The sequence below is a fragment of the Hermetia illucens genome, chromosome 2, assembly GCF_905115235.1.
Source record: "Hermetia illucens chromosome 2, iHerIll2.2.curated.20191125, whole genome shotgun sequence".
NCBI lineage: Eukaryota > Metazoa > Arthropoda > Insecta > Diptera > Stratiomyidae > Hermetia > Hermetia illucens.
This window is the reverse complement of record NC_051850.1, coordinates 13263337-13287097: the sequence shown is the minus strand read 5'-3', so window position 1 is coordinate 13287097 and position 23761 is coordinate 13263337. Positions and strand designations below refer to the sequence as shown.

The following is a 23761-nucleotide window of genomic DNA, read 5'->3' as shown; positions in this document are numbered from 1 at the left end:
AGTTCAAATTTCTAATTTAATTTGATACGAAGTGTATTTCGGAAATCAATGGAGCAGCACTGAAATTCTTTATTGTATAAATTCAAAAATGATTTAAATTTAAAATTCAACTATGTTCAAACACTTTATTTCGAAGCTGGCAATTCTTTAAATGTATAACCGCCGCAATGAAACGCCGATAAGAGAATTGTCAAACACATTTGACAAAGATCTGACATATGCGCTTCAGAAATCTACTCTCCCTATCCATCTCTTTCCTTCACATTGCATGATAGCCGGACACATTTCCAAACAAATCGGAGCGCACACCTACGCCTTATCAACTGTCATTAACGACTCGTGTATCGGCATCCTCCTCCCACTCGTATTTGCCCTCGCGCTCTTCGCTCATCCGCCAGAACGAGACCAGGCGCTTGTGCGACTTGAACTTCTCGCGAGTGCGATTCTCGTGTCGGCGGCGGTGGAGCATCCTCAAGAACTTTTTCTCGACAACCGCCGCAAAGTGGAACGGCCGCGCCGCAGACAGTCGACAGTCCTCGACGGCTTCTGGTCCATTTTTTTTCGTTTGATCCGCGCTTTTGTCCTCGTCGGAGTTCCGTGCCGTCCTCGCGAGGGGAGTAACAGGAAGAGGTCTCAAGTGGCGATTTTCCCTGTCGTCGTTTGGTTTGTTTTCGCCTTTCCTTCGACTGGGGCACACTCGCGACAAATAGGCAGCGAGCGGGGCGGTTGGTGTTTGTTGTGCAATTAATCAAAAACCTCGAGCGTGTTCCGGGCAGAAGGTAAATAAACAGACAGTGCAGGCCGAGTTGGTGTTTTGTGTGCTACTGGCGGAGGGCGGTCAGACGGCGATGCGGACGGGCCGCGACTCTGGACGGGTGCCTTGAAGTGAGTCCGCGAAGGAGCCGCAGCTCCTGCTCCTTATCAGTGTCCGGATTGGGATTCCGCCATATGACTGGGTAGCCGTTGCGTTTTCGCTGGCCAGCGAATTGGCTGCCACTTGCAGTGTTGCATCGATTTCTGCTAGTTTGTCGCGTGCTGCTCGCGCCGTCCGAGCGGGCCGTCTTCCAAGGACGAGACAACTTTCCGCACGGCAGAGATCCATTGGCACTGTCACTGCCATTGTCATCCTCTGCCCGTCCAGCGCGAGCCGTCTTGGTTCTTTGTGCATTACATAAACGGGCCCCGTGCGAACAGTGCACATTTCGTCCTCCCGGCGAGCGAACCTCGGGGCAAATCCTCGGAAACTCCCAGTTATCGAAATCCGCTTAGCGTGAAGAAGATTCTGAGTTTTGTGTGTGAAACGTGCCGTTGAGTGTTGTGTCGCCTCCGCGAAAAGTGACTCCTCGGGCAACTTGGTTCTGGGGTGTGTTGTCGCGCTCCCGTCGCCCTCGCCGCTTCGAGTACGCTGGCAGGAACCCACCCTGCGGACCACGGAACCCCAGCCCACCGGACGGGGCCAGCATCCTTTAAGCAAGCAACAATAGCGCTCATCCACTGAATCCTCGATACGCGACGACGACGTCGGAGGCATCCCTAAGCACCCGGGCGCTGCTCTGGAGGTAGGTGTTCACGTTTTGGCAACAAGGACTCTGCTCCGAAATCCATACTTAAGAGATATCCAACAAAAGCAAAAGACATCACGACAAAAATAGAAACGGATGTGAGTTTCCTTGTCGTCCCCTGGAACTCGGTCGACTCGTCCTTGCTGTCTTGCGTCCGCCACCCCGCGCGGCGGAAGAACGCGCGACACGGATTACTCGGAAAGGATTTAACAGGATTTCTGCACAGAAAGTCGTTTTCGCTAGAAAATCTCGTCTCCGGAAGAACTAGAGCCTGTCTCCCCGGCCCCGAGCCACCCCCACGCTGTTCCGCTTCTCATTGGCATCCACCCGTCCGTCTCCCGGCAGTCGTTCAGGAGATCTCTGCGCAAAATTGTGAGTTGAATTTTTGAGTGATTTTTGTCATTTTTGCCGTTTTCGCAAGGATGCTGGCGGCGTGTATTTGTTGTTGGCATGCCTGCGATGCCGCTGCTCCCTCCTTGGCCTGGCGAGTCCCTGTCCTCCCGTGTAATCTTTGATTCCAGTCCCGGTCCACGACTCCGACGTTTTCCGCCGTTCGATTCGACAGGGAGCCTTCCTTCGAGTCCTCACTAATTTATTTATTTATTTATAAGTCGGTAACCTGTTCGGTGATAAATTTTTCAGTTCCGTAGTTGATTCGGAAAATGCGACTTTTTTATCGGCCCCGTGCGCTCCTTGGCTCTGGGTGAAGCGCTCTGGAGTCGGAGGGCTGCAGACCGTCGACTTGAGCTTCCGAAAGAGGAATAAATTAACTCGTACGTGAGGAATTCTAAGCACATGTTCGCTATGGGACGAAATGGGAAGCGTAAACACCGCCATTCAGAGATTCGAGCGGCGAGCACTCGTAAAACTTGTGATTTTCTGCAGATTTGCTCGGGTTGCTTGCACGCATATTTGCTTTAATGCAGTTGAACGTTGGCTCCAAGGATTCATGTAAATCCTTAGCGGGTTCAGCATGGCATCAACAATTCCAGCGACAAATCCATGCTTTAACGAAATATGAGCCAAATGTGGACGAGCTGCACTTCCTTGGGATGTGGAAGGAACGGAGCCAGTTGTTTAATCCTTCGTGCATTTGCCATGAATTAGTAAAGTTTAGAATTGAATTTCCTCCGAAGAGGTTGGAAGAAACTGAAATTCCGGGATTTCGGGGATTGTCCTTCAATAATTTGTTTCAGGGTCAGGATTTGTAGAGAAAATGAGAGATAGATGTGGAGCTTAATCTTTGCTTTAATTGCTGCCATCCTTCCTCCTCAATTTTCGGATTAGAGCCAACTCAATAGCTCCTATTCCCATTTTGCAAAGGGTTGCTTGTTAATATGCTTTGTTTCCATGTCTCAAAATGTGTCCAACCCCCAAGGGAGAGTCCCTGTTGTGGTTGATCTGCTTGTTTTCATTTCATGTGGCAAAGATTGGAACTTTTCTCCAATTTAAAGTTCTGGTTGTGATCCTGGACCCTAATAAGACTAAACATAAAGCTGAGGGTTAAGGAGTCCTGCAAGAAAACCTCCATAAGGAAATGGAATCTCCGGATATGAGATCTCCCCCCTAACTTGCGACTCTATTGTGCGATGACCAGCGCTGAGCAAGAAATACAATCCCGGCTTTGGGAGCCTTCAATTCAGGGAATCCCTTTCACCAACGGGAGGGAAGGAAGAGAGTTGTTAATTCAGGGAACCCCTTGCAATCCGGTCTCTCCGCCGGTCGAGCTCTATCTTCCCTGCAATAAGAAGAGTCCGAACATAATGCACAATACGACTCCAGCTGCCAGCGCTCCTCAGCATCTTTCTGACAACATTGTCTGGAGGGAGCCCCCATAAAGTTTCTGGCGAAGGCCATCCCACTTTTCACAAGAAAAAAATGTGTTCAGCGTCGTCCACCACTCTATTGCAGAACACACAATCAGGAGATCACACCTTCCCAATCTTATCCAGGTAAGACTGAAAACCTTCATGCCCACTTAGAAGTTGGGTAAGGAAGTATCAATCTCTACGTGGTTTCGGTTCAGCCACGGATCTAAATTGCCGATCAGCCACGCAGTCCATCTTCCTCTTGGCTCATTTTGCCAAGAGAGTTGCCACTCGGTAAGAGCTATCTTAAGTTTTTGCCCTTGCGACTGTAGATAGCCTTACGCTCCGTGGAAAGGAGAGGAACGGGGATCACTCCTGCTATCACCCTCAAAGCCGGTTCTGAAACAACTCGATAAGCAGACCACACTTGCAAAGCTTCCCGTCTCTACACTTGAGCAAAGCACTTACGATGCACCTCCTTGTCAAGGGCATCATCCCATACCTCAGCGCCATAGAGCAGAACGGACTGCGTTGCTCCGATAAGAAGACGTCTCGTAGTAGATATTGGACCCCCAACAGTCGCCATTAGTCGACTCAAAGCCGAGGCTCCACCTGCATCCCCGTCCGCTGCTGCTTCGATTTGCTCGAAGAAGCTCATCTTCGAGTTGAGCATTAAACCAAAGTTCTTAAGACACGGATTGATTTTGGAACCACAATCAGAGCCCCGCTGTGACAAGCAACAACGGTACCAGTCTATGCAAGTACATGGCTTAACATTCATACTGGTGGATGCAAGACCTACTTAAATCTCTACCGAACTAAGGAGTACGGCACTCGTGTTGAAACGCAGCACCACGCCACCACCAATAGCCCCCATGAGGCTCCCACTAGGGGGCCAACCGCAAACAACCGAGCTGTACTCATATACGACAGGAATTCTCCCGAAGTATATGAGTCCAGGGGCTACCTCGGTTCCCATGGTACCAGTTTACCCCTGGTAAGGTTTCGTGACCAAAGCCACTTCAGATGAGTCCCCGTGCAGACTCGGGTTTGATCGCCCTAATTAGGCCTTGGAGCATTCGCCTATTGCATCACGGCCGGCAAGCCAATGAGATACAGCGGTTCCCGGTGCCACCACGTGGACGTTTTCCTCGGCCACTTGGTTTTGGTTCAGCCGACAGGGTTGCTATCCCGTCTTCCTCCCCGCCACCTCAGAGCACCACCTTCCAACGACAATGAGAAATGTTCTCCTTCAAGCAAGCGTTAAACAACCCGAGCAGCGAGTCTGGCCTTTGATGGAACACCAGTGTGTAAACTTCCGCCGGGATGCCATCAGGACCTGACACCTTCTTGTTTTTCATGGTGAGAACCGCTTCTTTGAACTCTCTCATTGTGAAAAGGGGCAGTCCAATAATGCCCGTACAATGCGGTCCATCTGGTCGGTACTTAGTATGCATTACTTCCGCAGAGCGCCGATTTTCCGGGTGACAAGCTTATAGTCAAGTCCCCACGGGTCCACATTCACCTCGTTGACCAGATTTTGCTGATCTATAATAATCGTTGGAGCAACAATCCATATTGGATCAAGGCCTTGAAGTGTGTCCGCGACCTTCTGTACGATAAGCCTTGTGCTCTAACCACTCAGCTATCCGGACATTGCTGATCTATACTCTGCATTTATGGCTCATGCCTCCTGGCGTTGTAAACGTTGTGTCAAACAGCGAAGTTTATGACCCTCCCGCCATAGGTCGACAATTTCTGCCGTTCACCAGTACATAAAAGGGTTGTCACGACTGGGGCCCCTCCGAAGCATGGAAGCCTCACAAGCTATCCTTATTGAGGTTACGAATCCCCCCTCAAGATGCCCTTCCTCGCGACATTCCACACGCAAGGGGAGCGCCGAGTTGGTGCACGCCGGCAAGTAGCGTGAACTTCGAATGCGATGCACTGGTGATCATTTGCCGAGAAGTCTTTTAGGACTCGCCACGTGTCCACCGATGGTGCCAGAGATTCCGACGCAAAAGTGATGTCAGCGATGCTCCTTTTGTAGCCTAGGCGCCGAAACGTTGGCGTGGATCCGGTGTTAAAAACTACGAGACCGGTTCTCGCCGCCATTTCCAGGATCAGTTTCCCTCTGGAGTCCGGCTGCCCCATTCGTGGGTTAAAACCACTGCCTACCAGGATTCGATTCTCCGCGCCCAAAACGGCGTCCTCCAGAGCATCAAGCCGGCGCTGAAAGTCAGGCATCGTCTCATCCGGCGTCAGGTAAACGCTAAAAAAATGTTATCCCTAAACACGGAATCCAGAGAAACCCATTACCTCGGCTTTAGGCAAGAACACGGAGCCGAACATCGCTCCAGATTCACATTATTCTTAACTGGGGGGTCAAAGATGGTCTGCGGAATCGATGCGGAAATTTTCTCAGAATAACCGAGTTTTATAGTCTTCCAGATCCAAGTGGATGAATTACCGATATTGGAGGCATATCAGTGGCTGACCCATATTCCAAGCCCCAAGCGTAATATAGACATTTTGACTGGCAGCCAAGCGGACATTAAGGTTTTGTATTCAGTGGCGATATCCTCCATACTGGTATGGGGGACACGCTCAAAGCCATCCTCCCTTGGTTTTCCGGTAATAAGAAGATAGCAGACCGACGGATTCGCCAGGCGGAGCTTCGCTCTTGACAGCCCTCGGTAAGGGCCGCTGGTGTGGAGTAGAATCTGGCCACTATTCCTTGAATTATTCTAATGTGCAGAGCGCAGGGAGCTCTGGTCGGAATATTTTCCTTCTCTAACTGTCAAAGCTATTATAAATCATGGCCACCGACTCCTTCCAAGCGTGCAAATTGAGTATGTTCGTCGCACAAATTGCTCACTCCGCCATAACTATCTATCCCCGGCTGAAATCAAAGGAGTCTCACGGAGGAATCAGACGCATGACTTCCTCAGCTTGGCTGCCGCAAGTCAAAATGGAAGAATTTAGTCGTATGTCTCCGACGTCGAGACTAAAATGATTTACACCTTGCGCGACGACCTCAAAGGGGCCCTTGTAAGGTGGCTGTCTTCATTAAGGCATACGTACAGTAGTCGAGATCCCTGGACATGTAGGCCACGTTTTTTTGCGGGGTTATCGGCTGGTGGTAGTTTCAGCTTTCGATCTAATGTCGAGTACAAAGTTGCTGAAAAGTCTTAGGTTTTCCCTGCATACTAATTTCGTATCACTTGCAGCAACTTCTTCGCGATTGGCTGTCCAAAGGCCAAGTAGAACGAATGACAGGACTTGCCTATCCGAGAAAAGGGAACTAGCATTCCCTGATCGATGAATAGAACTACTGCTGCTCGCAGACCGAAGTAATTCTCGGCAGGGCCTCAGCACAAGATTGTAAAGAAATATGTCTTAGAGGCATCGTCTGAACCTGATTAGTATGAGGCTATACCTGATACCGTGCAAGTCTCGCAAAGAGCCAATTAAATCGAGATGAATTGGGTGAAAGCAATTGGTCGACCGAGGGAATGTGCCTACCTCTTTCGTCGATTTTGTAGTTTTGCACTTCTGTCATGCAATACACTGTCTGACCGAAAAATCAATAACCTGATTCATGGTCAAGAAACAACGATAAAAGTTTAACATGCTCAGAACCTTCCGTGATCCATAACTGCTTTCAGAAGTTCGAGATCGCTTGCATTTTGACTGCATCACAGGAAGTTTGGGCCTAAGATGGGGTTGCTTATGAAGCGCCACGAAAGCCCCCGTCGAAGTACTAGACTGAAGTCTACCAACTTGTAGCTATACGTACGGGACAACGAGGAATTTACGGTTTTAATCTATGGTTCCGGGATGCGAGAAGATCCGAAATTTCGGCGCCTAAATCATAAATTGTCAGGCATGTTAGTCCTGCATTTCGAGTAGTCGTCGCCAGAGCTCCCAGTAAGTCTACCTTTTTGAAAAAGTGCAGGGGCATATATTTTGTGTCCTTTTCCTGGCTTTGGCTTAACGATAAAAAATTTGCTCCTAAAATTCCTAGTCCGTGAAATTTTTTGCAAATTGTCTCCGCCCGTTGCCTTTCAAGCACTTGGGATTGAGTCGACCCTCGTCCCAAGACTTTGAATTTCCGAGGACCACCGCACCACTGGGGGCCGCTTTTCACTCCCTGGACGAGGGGAGACTTGTCCAGTTGACTGATCGGGCGGCCGATTACTCCCCTGGCATCTCTAGACTCGATTCCGATTTGAATACAATGAGAGAGTTCTTTTGGGGATCACGTAACTTAGGAAGTAAGGAAGGCCCCTTGCATTGCCTTCATTGGCCAAAACTAAATCTAAATCTGAGCAAAAGCCTCTAATAGACTTCTGCCTGCGATACTCTCCCTGCCTCCCCACTTGAGGACGCAAGCGTTGAAGTCACCGGAAATCATCTTTGGACTTCCTCTCCTTACATCGAGAAAACGGCTGTTTAACATGCGTTCAAATTCAGACAATGTGAGACAGGATGAGGCTTAGCAGCTATACACGTACATATCGCTTATTTTCGCCCAGACAAAACCACTGGCCGACTGGCACATGGAGCACTGTCTAGTTTGGTGACCGCACGCCCATATCGCCGCACCACCAGTCGAATCTGTGACCCATACACCACCGCCATGGTTTCTGTAAGGTTTACTTATGATAGCAATTTCCATCTGAGTTTCATAAGTGGTCTGCTCTAGTAAGTCCTGAGCGACCCCACAATGATTGAGGCTTATTTGAATAAACCTCATCTTTTCATTGCAGTCAACGTCTTCCTGATTTCCGGGCATTTACCACTTCCGGCAATATGCCGGTTATCCCTTCCTTCTTTCCTTCGCGCAATATGCGTTTGGCATCTGCATTGCACTCCTTGGCAATATGTCCTTTCGCCTCACAGTTCCTCCAATTTAAAGTGTTCTTTTAACGCAGTGCATATTCCTTCTCTGGATGTCACTTCGTCAAGATCCTTTGTCTGAGCTGGTTTTCTATGGTCGGGGTCAGCTTTCACCTTTCTTAGAATCTCCGCGTAAGGCAAATTGTCCTTACTGGAGATAACAATTAAACGTAAATTTTTTGTCACCCATGTGGGGTATCAAATGAAAGGTCTTGGTTAGTACTTTCCGAAGTTGGTCTTAATTTTTACATTTGTTGGAAATGTAAGGAGTGCGGGGGGTCAAAAGTGATCATTTCTTTAACACACCCGTTTTTAGAAATTACCCAACACAAAAACATCTGAAGCTTCCAGGTTTCCCGATTTGTTTTCCTCTTAGGCGTCTGCTGATTCCTTAGAAGATCGCCGTCTTTCTCCTGGACTCTTTTCTTTGCTGGCAGATCGTTAAAACTACGGTTCGTTGTCACTTAGGTCGCCTATGACACTATTGGAATAGCAGGTTTTGACTTTTCCTTGGGACCATTTTCCTCCTTCTGTGACCTATTGTAGAGGAACCTAATGACTCTCACCATATTTTTAATAGTTTGGTGCACGTTGTGCTTGTTTTTGATGAACTCAGATAGTTCAATTATTTTTGCTCCAAGCTGCTTGTAAGATAGTTCTTCCGGGTCAGGCCTCTGTTCTCTATGAGTCTTGGCCGGATTACTCCTTCTAAACCCACCATCACCCATAGCATAGCGTTTTATATTTTGCCATCTTTGGCATTGGTGGAGAACGAAAAATTGAGGATCTTCTCCTGAATGGGTCAATTTCCTGATCTCGGAGTACCTCCTATGATTGTTCCTGTTGGACAAATGCGATGGGTGTCGAAATCGCCTTAGTCGGCCAGGCCATTATTTTTGCCTTTGGTATTCTTGACAAGGTCTTGCTTTGCTTGATGATTGATACTTTCATACCTCCTTCTCCAAATCACTTGTTGCATTAGATGCCACGGTAGCCAAGTTGTCCACCACCGAGGCACTGCGGTCGGGGGATATCGACAACAAGGAGTCCGCTCGCTCATTCTCAAGAGCCGCCGGTACTGGGGTTCCGAGCCCTGCACCGTAAGTTTCCTCCTTCTCTTTTCTTCCATATTGGTTTTATTTTCTGGGTATCCTTTCCGTAATCATTTTTGTCCACATACCAGAGATGAGCAAATACTAGCAAATACAGTCAAAAAAGAAAAGTACATGAACACATATTTACACATCAATAGGTTTGCCTCAATTTGCCGACCAGGATCGCATCTTATAGGAGATGGCAAATCCTCCCAGGATGCAAGACTTACCCAAAGTCTCTACCGAACTAAGGAGTACGGCACCCGAGTTGTACAGCGTAACTCCACGCTTGAGTCCCGAAGGACTTTATCCGCGATGCGGCCTGAAACACATGCCTTAGGAAGTCTGCTGGAGTATAGGATCTCAGAGTACCATCCCGGTTCCCATATTATCATATAGCCTCCGGTGAGGCTTTCTGGCAAAAGCCATTACATATAAGTCCCTCGCAAACTTGGGTCTGATCACGCTACTGTTAGGTCTCAAGGCATTCACCTACTGTATTACGACCAGCAAGTCTATGTAAATATAGCGTTTCCCGGTGCCGCCACCTAGATGTTCTCCTTAGTCATTTGGAGTTGATTCAGTTGACATGGTTGATGCCCCGTCTACTTCAGAGCATCTAATTTCAGATGTGATCATGGCGTGCTACGCCGTTGACCCAATGCATAATCTTTGTCTCAATTATGGCGAGGCGTCGTTCATTGTCTTTGATAGTGCTCCAGAACTCAGAATCATAGAGGGCGATTTAGTAGTCCACTCTGCGGTAGATTTTAGATTTGAAACGTTTGCCAGTTGTGGAATGCCATTTATTTACTAAAATATGGAATGATAAATCGATAGTCAATGTATATGAGCATAAATTGGCTACTATGCTATGAAATACTGAACCTTTAATATACAAAGTGATTGATTCCTTATTTCGCATTTATTTATGCTCCATCAATATCCATTTCACCGGTCAAGCTTCCTCTTTTTTCGAAGCCTTTGAGCCCATGGAGTAGTATTTCATCAGTACTGGTATTAAACACCTTTAAATTACTGCTTATGTGCAAGAGCAGCAGTTAGTGTCACTTGAAAGGCAAAACTGATATTTTATGAAATTCACTCATTACGCAGGACTCATTTTGAAACGAGGCTATTAGCCAACACGCCCAGCATTGCCGGTGAGTGCCGGTAAAATGAAATTCCTAATCCGGATTATGCAAACAACAATAGCGTCGGAAAGCCTTCTGATTAATTAAAATATTCCGATTAGAAACTTATGTTAATCAGGGACAAACGAAAAGGCACCGAGATCCCAGCCTCGGGTTACAAACCAACACCTGTCTCGGGATTTACGTAGACAATACGCCTCATGTCTGTGGAGCGCGAAGGTCTTCCGAGACAGGTTATGATAAAATTTAAAGAAATTGGGAAAAAAGACTCTTGAACTTGACGTACATACGTAGGTAGATATAGTCAGAGGAAAAGCAAAAAAAAACAAAACGTAAACTTATGAACGAAACCGTGTACCGCATTTCAAATGGTTTTCTACCAACGTCCATATCGTTCCTGTTTGGATTTAGTGTTGTCGATTGTCTTCTGTAGTGGACTATCGGATTTTGGATGGTGAACAGAGATGTCTCAGGATAACTGGGCAAAGTTTCGATTTGAAAATATTCGTTTGAAAATGCAGAAAAAACCTTCTCTCCATTTTGGGCTTTTACTTGATTGAGTGGGCGCTTACCACTTATTCTCCCTTATTCATATTACATCGGAAAACTCAACGATTTTCTAATCAAACTATTACTATGCGTTCAGCCGTTTCAAACTGGGGTCGAAAAGTAAAGTGAAACCCGGAAAAAACCCAGGACCTCGTCTCCTAGAAGACTCGGCAACCCTACTCCAAGCATATCTCAAGATAGTGTTTTTGATTAAATTGGGTAGAATTTCTCGATTCTTGAATTATTAATAAGGCACTTGTGCCTGGCCTGGGTATGCGTGAAAGTACTTAAAAATTCTCAGACTCCAACCGAGCCGGTGGAGCTTCGAGACAGAACACGACTTTCAATAAGTTGCTCCTCGAAACTGTTCAAGAACAACAGTTGAATAAGCTACGAGGAAAACAACTGAAACATTTAATAAAGATGAGGGAAGTGAACGACGAGGGCGAACGAGGGTGAATGGACAATGACATAAGGAACCTCCAAACGAAATTATTTCCATTTGCTCTCATCGTACCGCTTGTTACTTGGGGTGATATTAAAATAACTCGAGACATCCAGGCTCGTGCGAATTTATATTGAACATGATGTGGATTTTTAGAATAAATTGGGGGAGGAATTATTGTACTATTATGATTTAGCGCATGGGAATAATGCAAGGGAAAGGATGCTGCAAAAGTGGGATTGGGGTGAGAATTATCTCTTCGAGTTTTTCGCAAATCATCTCATGAAAATGTTCTGTTGGAAGGTGATTGATAGTGTGAGGTTTAGGGTCCTGAATGGTTACTAGCAGCAAACGAAGGACAACCTAGTTTGGATTTAGCAGCGACATAGTGTAAATTTTGAACGGATCAGGTAAATTTGATGGATTGTACATATTTACAAAGCCCCATCAAAAAACAAATGACAGAACTGAGCATGGCCGCCACTAACCGACATCCCGCAGTCACCAGTACCAGGATTTCTCTTTTTCATCCCGCTTAATATCAATTGCTCTTGCTCTGGAGTATCTCCAGTCGAATTTCGGAGCTCCCACAGTCAAGTTCGGGGGATATTCTATCCTTTTGCCCGTGGCCTGCCTATGTATATGATTATTATTATTCTGTTAAGGGAAAGTCGCACCGCGTCCTTGAAGAACTATTGTGCCCTTTTACTGGTTATAGTGTACCTATTGATCATAGTATCTCAAGCAAGCCTATGATCGTCAGGAACTTTAGTATGTTCCCTACTACCAGATCTTTTAACTTTGCATCCAGTATTAAGTGTTCTCCCAGATGCCTCGACCTATTTCGCACAAGTGCCGGACACTGTCCCAGGACGCGTATTTAGGTTTCGTTACACTCCTCACAAAACCTGCAGGCAGTGTTCGTAAATATCCCTAGCTTCCCTAGGTGACAGTTCAGCCGGCAATGAGAATTCCCACTATGATTCGGAGGTTCTTTCTGGTGAGGTTTAAGCAATCCTTTGTGCGTATGGGTTCGTATCTCCCAATAAGCACCGTGGATTGCTCCATCCCTGGTAGGCCCAGTATAATTCCCTCAACCGTTCCTCTTCATTAAAGATGATCACATCTAAGAGTCATAGCCATGAAACCGTTTCCGATTCCACAGAAGGGTTCTGGTCGGTGTAAAGGCGTCCCTGCTCCCTTCTTGGCTAGTTCGTCCGCTGCCTCGTTGCCTTCCAACCCAGCATGGCATGGAACCCAAAGTATCCAGACCTTATCGGACGAGCCGAGTGTATTCAGTCTCTCAAGGCATTCCCACACCAGTTTAGAGTTCACCTGGTTGGACCTAAGTGCCTTGATCGCTGCTTGGCTATCGGTGAGAATAGCTATGTTCTGCCCTCTGTAGTTTCTTTGGAGATTAAAGAAGGTACATTTGTCTATGGCGTATATTTTCGCTTGGAATATGCTAGTGTACCTGCCAATTGGCTCAAAGTACATTTTCCTTGGACCAATGACACCGGCACCCGCTCCCTCTGCTGTGAGGGATCCGTCAGTGTACCAAGTAATCAGTTGCTGGTTTAAGCCATATGTCGCAGCCACGCTCTCCCAGTTTGCCTTGCTACTTCAACGTGTTTCAAACTTCTTATCAGGTTTGTTGTCATGTTATGCCTTGGTATCAGTAATTCGGGATACCACCTAGAAAATATATCTATCTTCTTTCGGTTAGGCAACTCCCCGCCTCACTAATACTCCCAGCCATCCTGAATATTGCCCTCCTTGCCTGCGTTTGTATGTGCAGATGGAGAGGCGTTAATCCCAGAAAGACCTCCAGGGATGCCGTTGGGCATGTCAGTCTTTGGAGCTTATGTAATTCCCTGGCTTGTGTGCTGAGTTCGGTTCTTTCTGCCCAGATTACCGCTCCATAGGTAATCATTGGCCTTACTATTGCAGTATATATCCAAAGTAGTATCTTCGGGCTGCAACCCCATTTTTTCCTGCTATGGATCATCATCAGAGCCCTCATGGCTTTCCGACATGTGTCTAGTAATTTTTGGTCTAGCGTAATTCCCAAATATTTGACCTCTGTTTCTTGTTCCACCTCCATATCATATAATCTTATCTCTCAGGTGATCAAGCTTACGCCTCTTAGCGAATGGTACTATGGGGGTTTTGGCTGGGTTGATCCGCAATCTCACCTTCCTGCACCAGGCACTAGTAACCCTTAGTCCAGTTTGGATTCTATCACATAGGGTATCTTCATATTTGTCCTTGCAGATTAAAACAATGTCGTCCGCGTGACCCTGGACTTGTATTCCAGTATTTGTTAGCACGTCCAGGAGTTCGTCCACTACCATACTTCACATCGGCGGCAATAGTACTCCGCCCTGTGGACAGCCTTGAATAGTGTTCATGACAATAGAATTTGTACTTGTCGGTATTTCTATTTCCCTGCTTCTAGCAATTTGCCCAACCAGAATGCCGGGGTGTTTCCCACTCCCTTGCGTCTCAGGGCATCTTGTATCTCTGTCTGCGATGTGTTGTCGAATGCTCCAAAAATATCCAAAAACGCGCACATTATTATTTCTTGATACAGAGCATTTTCAGTTAACCGTCCTGCCCGGCAGGCGTGTTGACACTGATGTAGGGGATTGCATTTTAGAACGTTAGTTCTAATATAGTTGTCTATGATCTTCTCCACCGTTTTAAGTACGAACGAAGTTAGGCAAATTGGTCTGAAAGATTTAGAGTGAAAAAGATCCCTTTTGCCCACTTTTGGAGTAAAGACCACTTTTGCCCTTCTCCATGCCCTTGGTATGTATCCCAGTGCTATGATCCCTCCACCACCCTCAGAAGAAACTCTAAGATAATTCCTACGCCTCTCTGGGTTAGTGCTAGGAAAATGCCATCTACTCTGGGAGATCTCAGTGGTTTAAAAGTTCCCACTGCCCACCTTAGCCTAGCTTCTGAGCATACCTCTTTTGCTAGTTCCCAGTTCTCTTTTCTTTCCCTTTTATTCGTTTTTGGGGTATCAAGCAAAATGTTGTCGCCTGCCACCGTGGGGTAGGATCCCGGGAAATGACTTCTGAGAAGCAGGTATACCCTGTCCTCATTCTCGGTAAATGTCCCATCTTCCTTCTTCAAACAGGCAGTGGATATTCCCCCGTCTTTGGCTACAGCCATGCAAATCCTAGTTCCCAATCCGTTCTCCTGGGATTCCTTATTATTCTTTTTATTATATTTCCTAGAGTTATGTCTAGTACCTCTTGGCTAGTGCTGGCCATAAATATTGGAATGTCCCGTGTGTTATATATTTCCATCTCCTCGTTTAGTGTCGCTGCTTCCCCAGGCTTCGTGATGGTCGTTGGCATCACAACCGAGGAGTAGTGGTAACGCCCTCTTCTCACAATACCTCACCAGTTTAGCGACTTGTTCCGGTAGAGCCCGGAGTTCGTCTGGTGGCAAATATCCCCATGCCACGACTGCCTTTCGAGTGCTCCTCCCGGCTTCCAATGGGACTTGGATAGCTACAAGGTCCTCGGTTAACAACTCTGAAAGACATATGTATTTTAAATTACGTTTAAGAATTATGCAAGCTCTTGGTTTTTCACAAGAGGAGTCCCAAATTACCTGCATGCTTCCTCCTTGCAGACCGCGAATCTGCCCCCGGTACACCCAGGACTCCTGAGCCAGCACTATTCCAATGTTCTCCTTGGAACTTGTCCTTGCAATTACCGAAGATGCAGCTTTTGCATGGTGGAAGTTTATCTGAGCTATCTTAGTGCTGATCATTGGCTCCGTTATTGTTTGGAGCTCTTCTCCACTGTCGGCGTATCGCCCTCCTCCTCCGAGATGGCGCTTTCCTGTGCATCGTTATCCACCCTGAGTCCTAGGTCTAGGTCGCCCAGCTTCTGCTCTACACTGGGCGGCAGGTCTACTTGATCCAGTCCTTTCCGCCTAAAGCCATAAGCTTTCGAGACTTCTTCGGGGACCTCGGTATGTTCTTCACCCGGTGTCTCCTCCGAGATGTCTTTCCTCGGCTTTTCCGTGTGCACATGCACGGGTATGCTGCCAAATCGGTAGTTGATATGGCAACTCCGTCGTTTGATTGCCTCCAGGGATCGGTCATCTACCCCGATCGTGAGGACTTTACCCTTGCCATCCACCTTCCTTCTGAAGACTTTCCATATTATGTATATGATACATAACTGTCAAGAACGCTTCGGGAGAAATGAAGCCTGTCGTGAGAGTTTCCTCGAAATACCCATCATTTGGGTAGAACGACTGCGAAACCCAAGGGTTCTCGCCATGCGAAACAAATCGCACTATATGATTCCGAATCAATCTGACGATAACTATGTCGTTTCTCGGCACAGCAGCAGCTGCATTCATCACTTCATTAGTTACATAATGATCATAGTTTGACGAAGCAGTCCTATTAAACTTCCTTTCAAAGATCCTTATTTTCTCCATTTGGCTGGCATTCAAATTAAACCAGATAGGACCCCCGTAGGTGAGCACCGGTCTAATCAAAGTAAGATAGCAAATAATCTTAACCTTCTGGCTAAGATGTGGAGCATAAAAGAGTCTTCGAAGAGACATGAATGCCTACGAGCGCTTTCTAGCGCGACTTTAACGTGCTCGTTAAATTAGAGACGCTCGCCTACGCATTCACGATTGTTAATCCGCCAGCAAATATCAGACGTTACCTTCGTTATTGCATATATTGTCGAATGTCCAGATCGACACCCGAATTGCGCATTTGACAATAATACCTTCCTCTTGATATGTCCGTTCAAGGCTTTCAATACCAAAACCTCGAAACACCTTGCTGATGTTAGGCAGCAAACTGATTGTGCGGTAGTTCTTAGGACTGGATGACTCCTTCCCTCTCTTTAAAATCGGGAACATTCGGGCTTTCTTCCATTGTCCTGGAAAATTATTGAACAAAATGCAATAATTACGAATGGAAATGTCTGGTAAATGCCTGAGTACCACTTAGGGAATGCCATCCATACCGGATGATCTCTTAATGTTTACCCTTCTAAATATGGAACTTAACTCCAACGCAGAGTTAAACTGGAGAACTGTGGTGCCATCCAAGCTATATATGTGTGGACATCTCGTTCTACAATTTCCGAAAGTCGCGTTGGCTCTAAGTCCGTTCTGGGCCGATGCAGCGATTCAAAGTGCTCCCCTAGAAGTTCGAGCTTCAAAGCACTCGATATCCCCGAATAAACCTCTCTTGAAATTTCTTCCAATCTGTTTGTTTAAAGTTCAGCCCGTGGACGCCACTGTTCATCGGTAGAAGGCGAACTCTTCGTCAATCAAACAGAACTTCACTGAGAATAGCATTATGGTCGCTATCGTAAGGAAGAGTCTGTAGTTTCCTTTGAGGACCCACAAGTATTCCAGCACCACCTTTCCCATCACAATTTTGTCTATCGTTTCTCACGAATTCAAAATCCTTGAATGTTATCGAATGCCTCGGACTGAGGTGGCTTTCTGAAATCAAGACAATGTCAGGCTGTTGCCTGGCAGCGAAATCAAGGAGCTCCGCTCTTCGGTGGATTCCTACGATGGAATTCGAATTAATTGCGGCTTCTTAGCTCCCCTTTTTCGCATTACCTCTGCAAACGGGATCCGCGAGATGATTGGTGCCGAAGGGACGGCACCGCTCAACGTCGCTGAAACCTTCGTTTTTTGGGCCAACCTTGACGCCTGCTGCCTTGTGACCTTAACATTGCGGTATGCAGGACATCCATGGTACGAAGCCGGATGCCTTCCGTTTCTGCAGTTGACCCAGAAGGTTTTTTCCTTGCCCTCTGCTTCAGTCAGCGAACATTCGGCTGTGGTATGGCCTTTCCCGCACTTTACACATCGCAAGGTTATTTGACAGTTCACTGCCGAGTGACCCTAGCGCTGGCATCTTCGGCACTGACCTATTTCGCTTCTCAGCAGGCGCTCAAAACGCCTGATGCCGATCAGATGGTATTCCTGGCTCTCTGGGCTTATCTGCACGAGGAAGTGCGGCAGGATTCGTTTTTCCAAAACGGATCTCCTCGTACTGAAACGTGACACTGAGAGGAACTTGACCTCAGTTCCCGTCTCCCGGAGATGCGTTTGTCAGAGTCATCTGGTATCTGCCAACCCCTGGTTTCTCGTGCAATTGTCCTTTTATTATGGTCTAGACAGCGGATTTCTTTCCCTCCAGAATTCCTGAATTGCAATTCAACATCCTGCTATTCCATTAAACCCACATCACCACTATAACCGTACACATTCGCCCACATGTCTTAGTCCTTCATATGTGCTTCAACATCAGACAATTGATTTAAGCATTCTCACCCCCTTTTTTTTTCAAAAGATTGACCCACAAATAAAAATATTTGAATGTATCCTAAGTGAAGCAGAAAAGATGATGCGGAATCATTGGGATCGATATATGCTTTTCAAATTTCATTCTGGAATAATTCTGCAGATTCGTATGGTGGCCACCATACCGGCACCAATTTTCAGGGCGAAGCGTCAATTCATTTCAGCCCCAAGGAAAATTGAAAGCGAAATGGTCGAGAGTTTTATTGGCACTCGAATGGAGCGACGGATACGGAATTATTAGGGTCATATGAGTTATTTTATGCATGAAAAATTTATTTGGATCACATACAAAAGGAGGATAAAAAACATAAAGACTGAAGTAGTAGGTCTATAACTGTTTTATTTTCCCTGGTCTTCTGCCGGTATTCCTGCAGAGGTAGAGTAGCAAAAGGAAATGAAATGAAAACAGGTTTTCCCTGAGTTTTACTAGAGGCAGACAGTGGTTGCATGTAAATATGCCTTTTATATGGGAAATTTGTGTACTTTGGATCTGAGTAGAGTTTTCCCGAGTTTTTTTCCGTTGTTTGCTTATCATTGAGGCTGTTGGATTGTTGGAGGATAGCTCAATGTAAGGTTGAAGGGTAAGTGAATTGTTGGCCTCTAGCTACTTGTCATTTTCTCAATGGTATTTTCTGTTTTTTCCATCGTAATTGATACAAATGCAATAAACCCCCGAAAAAAAAATCCTGATAAAGGATTTTTTTTAAAGATCGTTGTAATTTATTAACAGAAAAATCCCTAAAAACTTAGAAATTTTTTCTATTATCTAAATTCAACTCTGTGTTTGTGGGGTTGTCACCTTTTCTTAATATGTGACCTATCCACTGCCTCCATTCTGACCAACACATCCCTGAGTGCTCGGGTTTGAGATAAGAAGGATTCGTGGTATTTCACGGTGAGACTAGCACTAACTCTTAGAGTATGTGAATGGGAGCGGCTACTTAACCAGGTGTTGCGTTTGGGAGAGGCTCTACAAATATAAGAAGACCCGATATTTCCTGGGAGCAGGAGGAGTTACAATAACGATAGAGGAGAGAAAGACATCCAAAATTTCGTGTGTGCTCAAGGGGCTCAATCTTTGATGTAATACTCATATCACCGATGGGTTTCAAAGCTCTTCCTTCAACTTCATCAAGGGCAGACAGTGCAGTTGCGCCCAAATGTGAGAACTGTATTTGAGTCTAGGTCTACACGTGATTCTTGTAGATTTGCGGTAAGTGGAATGATGAAAAATATCTTTTGCAATGATTCAGAAACCCCAAACATCTCATCGCATTCTTCGCAATGCCGAAGATGTGGTCGATCCAGCTGAGCTTACTAGAAATGTTAATATCCAGTATATTAAGTAAGGGTTAGCCGGGAATATTCCCACCATTTACAAGAATATATTGTGAGGAGAGGGGAGCACATAGTTTATTCGAAATGAGACAGCATTGGGTTTTAGAAGCATTGAACTGAACACGATTTCTTTTACCCCGACCAATAATAGACGATACGTCCTCATTCAATGGCTCAAACATGCGCCCCCGGTTGACACGCAATGTACTAAGACGAGAGTCAGCCAGCGAATCAAGCGAATATACGAAGTCAATGATGCTGTCATCAGGAAAGCTGTGGATTGGATTGAAAATGCTATTTAAGAGATCATTAATGAATATGAGAAAGAGGGTGGGTGACAGACCAGTACCTTGAGGTACCTCGGCATTTTGGGTATGAAGTTCTGATTCAATACCGTCCAATACAACTCGAATGAAATAGCCACTGAGGAAGCTTTCAATCCATTTGACGAGCTTGTCATCAAGACCAAAGTTTGACTAGGAGGGCAGGGTGCCATGCTCTGTCAAAAGCAAAATTGAAGTTATTGCTATTGGTCGGCAGTTAGAGGGATCACAACTCTCTCCTTTTGTGTAAAACAAAACGTAATTAAAATCTGTTTATTATCTGTCTGTCTAAAAACCACTTCCTTCTCCTTAACTTAACTGGGGGACAGCCATCCCGATATTACGTCGTGGGGCAGGATCAGTTACGAACTGCGCCTCGTGTCGTTATTTGTAACTTTCCTCCGAAGCTCCTCTTTCCTCCGCAAATTGTTGATCGAGTTCAATAATTTTTCCACCGCTCTCCAAGATGTTTCAGAGGCTAGCATGTGGTCCACGATATTCTCAAGTGTTAACCGTGCCCCGGTGCCAATTTCCGCCTCCGCTCTGTATGCGGCGAACCGCAGCCTGTTAAAAACAACATGCTCCGCATCCTTCGGAATCGTCGCACATGTCGGGCAATATGGGGAGTCGTCACACCCGAAGCGATAAAAGTATGCACGGTACCCTCCGTGTCCACTTAGGAATTGAGTTAGGTGGTAACTAACCTCACCGTGCCTTCATTTAATCTATTTTGAGGCATCTGGAATAATCCTGTGTTCCATCGTCCTTTAGGTGAATCATCCCATCTTTTTTGCCATTTTGAAATAGATTCACTTCGTGCTAATCGCCGACAATAGGTATAGGACTCGCCGGTTGCATATGATGGGTCGTAGAGGCATCGACCATCGTTCGACAAAATGATGATGGGGACCATGCTTGCTAGCACACAGACTGCTTCGTCGGTAAGCGCACGTTCGCAATGCACTCAATCGGTATGGAGCTGCGATTTTCCTTTTATTTGCTTCCAACTTCAAAGACAGTGCCCAAACTGAAGATGCATAAAACAAGATGGAGCTAACAACTCTCGCGATAAAGAGCCGACGGCTTTGCCTAGGTCCACCTATATTTGGTAATATTCTTGCCAGCAATGTCGCCACCCCGGGAGCTTTGGTTGGTTCAAAATGGGATTTGAATTTCAGTCTTTCATAAACCATGATTCCTTGGTATTTAAGCGTTGGCTGTGACTGTATGATGTGTTCAACAATCCTGACCTTTATCAACATTTGCTTCCTTCGCTTGGTAATCAAAACCACCTCAGTTTTATGCTCTGTGAGAGTCAGACTAGCTTCCTCTTGCCAGGACCTTATTTCAAAAATTGCCTCGTCTGTAAATACCTCGGTTTTATGCTCTGCGAGCGTCAGACTAGCTTCCTCTTGCCAAGACCTTATTTCAAAAATTGCTTCGTTTGTGAGTACCTCGATCTCATCAATATCTTGTGCGAAGCCAATGATTGTTACTCCTTTGCGACAGGAGAAGACCGAGCACTGATCCTTGTGGAACCCCGCAGGTTGTTTTATACGTCCATCGTCTGAATCGTAATATAATATCCTCTCCCAGAGGAATTCCGTGATTATGTGCACCAGGTATTTAGGAGCGCCCAGTTTGGCTAAAGCTGCAATTATTTTGCTCCATTTTGCCGTGTTGAAGGCATTCTTCACGTCGAGGGTAACTACCGCGCAAGATTTATTGGCTTCCATTGCTTTTTCCGCAATTTCCGTCATCGTGCTGATGGCATTGACAGTAGATCTTGCCTTTGGGAATCCGAACTGCCTGTCTGAAAGACCACCCTCCACCCTGTGATTGGTACAAGCCTATTGAAGATGACACGTTGGAACAGTTTAGCAGGCATATAACCCTATAAGACGAAGGATCACCCAAAGGTTTATTTGGCTTCGGGATCAGGACAAGCTTCTGTTTCCTCCGCTTTTGCGTGAAAATGCCATCTTTGAGGCACATCGTAAATGTTTCACCGAACGACCTTGCAACTGTTTTGATGGCCACTGTCAGTGCTTTATTCGGAATGCGATGTAAACCTGGAGCTTTATTTTTGGTAATCTTCTTCGCGGTTTCCAGGACTTTTTAGTGGTCACCTCAGGAATTTCATCTGGATCTATCTGGACAGTGGGCATGTTCGATTCACTTGAAACTTGTGGGAAGAGAGTACTAGTGATATCCCGCAGGAAATCATGGTTGGTGATCGGTGGCGAGCGTTCACCCTTTATTGATGCCATGACTCCCCATGGGTCGGAGTCCGCTTCCTTGCGTAACCTCTTGAAGTGGTAAGTTTTACCTCTAGAGATTCTGTCTGTTTGTCCATCACACGCATTTTTCTCTGAGACGGTTATAGCGGTTGTTGACACCAAATTTGGTAAAAAGTGAGCGCTCACGCATATAGTGACACACTACACGTCACCATTGAAACAAGAAAAAGGGAGAACCGCCTTTCCTACACCAAAAAATAATCCACTAAAAACAAATAATGGATTTTAGAGAAACAACCATGGACCGCGATCACTTTGGACGGATTTGTTTGATTCGCTCTCGTAAAGATAGCGCACCTAAAATGGTAGGAGACCTATGCGATCATTGTCGCGATGACACATCCCAACCCGACCTTATTTAAATACACTACAGATTCGCTCTTCTCTGGTTCACAATGCTGGTCAATGTTTCCATCCAAATATGAGCCGCACATATAGCAGTATGAATACGATAACTGCGCCTGCACTTGGGTCCTCCAACATCACACAACATCCCTGCTAGGGATGATCTAATCCCTCGTTGCATATAAATATGAGTTTAAAACGAATTCGAGGCGAAGTGGTGTGGAGAATAGAGTTTTATCAACTTTCACTGATCACTCAAAAATTTTGATAGTTCTAGATAGATATGCACACGATTTTCAGCTTGATCATTCGTAATTAAATTCATAAATTTTTTTTTTTTAAATAATACGGATCAAGCTATTAAATTTTCTTGCATTAAAAAAGGGGACCAAAAAGCAAGCTTTATCCATTGATTTACATCCAAAACGGGTATCCATGCCTAATAATGAAATATCCGGTTCTAGTGCGACTACCAACGTTAAGTGTTGTTAGAAGGGTCGAGCACTTAGATGGGTGACCAATTGGTTACATATCCAAACTCAGTTTTCGTATTTAATTTTAGAATGAATTTAGTTACTTAGGAACAGATAAAATTGCAGTTGAGATAATGGGTGGGGTAATTACTGCTACTTATTAATGAGCTACATACGAATGGAACTGTTTGTCCATCTGCCTGCTTGGTTTGTCACAGGGGCACCTAGGCGCCCCAAGTTCGGGTTTAAGTTCATTTATAATAAGTTATGAAAAGTCGTTATGGTCGCCCTAAAATCATCTTTTTAAGTTAGAATAAGTGCATTTTTTGCTTCCTATTCTTTGGCAACTACCACTAGTGAGCTATGAACTCAAAACGGGCAATGAGTCAGAAAGCCTACTTTCAGTGTTTTTCCACTTTCTTCAGAATATTGCAAAATATTTTTCCTTTTAAAATAGCACAAAATGGATTTCGTAAGAACGTCTCATTCAGTTCTCAATAAACATTTACATGTTACGCATATAAAAACGTCCCAAACCAGATCAACTAGTTGATTATTCCCATCCAAGTGTCCTTATCAGTGATGTGATACAATTCTAGGTAATGTCTTATTAAAATTTTATCGAAAGAATGATATCATAGCGTATGGCAATAATTTTATTACTTTATTGCTTGATTTTTAATAATCATGTAAAGAAAACCATTTACACATTGATAAGGAAATGGTACAGAAGCCAGTGAACGTAAAGATAACGACCACGAAGTGGTTGAGGAAATGAGCTCCATTCATTGTACACAGTTTTTTTTATGGCATACGAACAAAACAGTTGGTGCTCCAAAATGTTACTATTATTTACACAATATGCGTTGTTCTGATCTTTATCACTTTCCCTATCTACCACGGGTGCACGAAAATATTGGTGAGAAAAAAAAAGTAGGAGGAGGAATGTTTTGGCTTAGCACAATGTATGATTTTCGAATTGCTCGGCTATAAATAGAACACTTTGGTAGATGGTGAGGCAACTGAAAGTTTAAAGTTTAACTATGAATCTCAACAAGCCATTGCAAGCTCTTTCAGGGTATCTTAAGGTTTC

The 23761-nt window shown here is 45.4% G+C and overlaps 1 protein-coding gene across 4 annotated transcripts in view; it reads left to right on the top strand.

The window, feature by feature from the left end:
• Positions 1-217: 217 nt before the first annotated feature.
• The window catches only part of LOC119650051 (homeobox protein Meis3-like), a 101597-nt gene continuing 78053 nt past the window's right edge, over positions 218-23761 (top strand). For 2 of the 4 annotated variants that reach the window (XM_038052538.1, XM_038052536.1), the window contains exon 1: positions 219-1559. The gene's annotated coding sequence lies outside the window, so the exon portion shown is untranslated. The other 2 variants (XM_038052539.1, XM_038052537.1) reach the window with 2 other exon arrangements.